The sequence below is a fragment of the Ailuropoda melanoleuca genome, chromosome 8 (assembly GCF_002007445.2).
Source record: "Ailuropoda melanoleuca isolate Jingjing chromosome 8, ASM200744v2, whole genome shotgun sequence".
NCBI lineage: Eukaryota > Metazoa > Chordata > Mammalia > Carnivora > Ursidae > Ailuropoda > Ailuropoda melanoleuca.
The window spans coordinates 19,854,697-19,856,523 of NC_048225.1; positions in this window are offsets into that span (position 1 = coordinate 19,854,697).

The following is a 1,827-nucleotide window of genomic DNA, read 5'->3' on the forward strand; positions in this document are numbered from 1 at the left end:
TCTAACATACATAAAAATGCATGAAAGTATTAAACACACATGTTAAAAGCGGCTCACCCTATGTGGCAACATTATGGATTTTTTAAAATCTTCTTTGTACTATATTTTCTAAATATCTGAAACTTGCAAACAGTGTTTTACATGTTGTAAGGAGATGTTTCTAATGATGAAAAATAGTATTTGAATGCAAATTCCACTGAAATCCATTAGCCAGAGCAGCTTGAAAACTAAAGCAATGATCACACTTTCCCTCCCACTAGGTATGATACCAGTATATGAAGAGGATTAGTGAAAATAAAGTCAGATCACAAAGCCTGCAAGGACAAAATACAGCCTGGGCAGCAAATAAATCATGCAGTTGGCAAACAGATTTGAAAAAAAAAAAGACAATCTCTTCTTATCACTCAATTATTTTTTCTCAGGTTCCAAGAACCAATCTGTAAGGGCAAAGGTATGACTGTGGATATTTTGTAGGCTGAAGATATTCTTGGCAGTTTCCAAAAATGATTCTGTTATGGATACCTTGCATATGTTTGTGAAAGCACACTGGCTCCCTGAGGAGTTGCTCTGTTAAAACCCAGCCAAGTCCAACAAGGGCAGCTTTCAACACCGAGGGGCATAAAAGGACTTTCCCCAAGATTTCTCTGGGTTAAAACCATTTTGTCAGACCCCGTCACTATTTTTTACAGTTATCAGAAATGACATACTTGGGTCATCAGTTCTAAACCTCTCTTTTTGAACTCTGATTGTAAGTTAGTTATATCCATTAGCGCTACATTTTCCTCCAGTAACTTGTTTTCACTATGTATGTAGTTTCCTTAATTTCCATATACAACTCAAGAAGTCTACATTTTGAATCTTTAACTGTAATTATATTTTACATCAGTAAGAGTACCTGACAGCTTAAAAGCCTCATTAGCCCCCATTCTAAACAGGATATCCAGTTTTAAACGGAAAAACCTATGACGCATTGGCTCACTCAGCTAGTTAGTGGCATTGCTGAAATAAGCACGGATACAAGCGTCGCATCTTCCAGACTTGAGCCTTTACCAGTACTGCTTCCTAACAATTGTCTACCCTCCTTGTTTGATGATTTTGGATAGACTTTGGTTACAAAGTTAGCGCTAAATAAATACAGGTGAAGTCCAGAAACATACTTTTGGTTTCGTCAGGGAAACGTTTACTGAGTGCCTACTTAGTGCTGGCACGTTATTAAAACTGCGTGTTAGATCTTGTCTTCCCTATTAGATTCTAACCTGAGGCGGCAGAGGCCTTTTTTTCTATTCACTAGCGTCGTCCCGGATCCCAGTAAAATCACGGCCTAATAAACTCTCAAGAAACCTCTCTCCGAGCTGTATCCAAGAAAGCCGCAGTCCCAGCACTTGCGGTCAAGTGCGTCCCACAATGCGGGAAGAAGTGTGGAAAACTGGCAGTGGGCTGGGGGGAGCGCGTGTGAGACGCAGGGGGGGGGTGTTGGGCGTGAGCGCCACAGATTTCAGCTAAGCACACTGCGCGGAGTCACGGAGAGCCGTCTCCCGCCACCTTTAGCCGCCGCCCCCCGCCCCCCGCTCGCAGCCGCCAAGCTGCACAGCCGCGACCACCTCAGACTCACGGCCCCGGAAGTTACACGCGGCCGGGCGCCGTTACGTAACTTCCGGGCACGGCTTACTTCCGAGACAGACGCGGAAGTGCGGAGAGGCCCGGGGCCGAGGTCGGTTGCCGGGCTTGTGGCCGTGCTGTCCGACTTGGGAACGTTCTGGAAGGATAGAGTCCTAAGAAGCCGGATCCCGGCAGCCCAGACGAGACGAAGCCGGCGCTCCTCGGNGC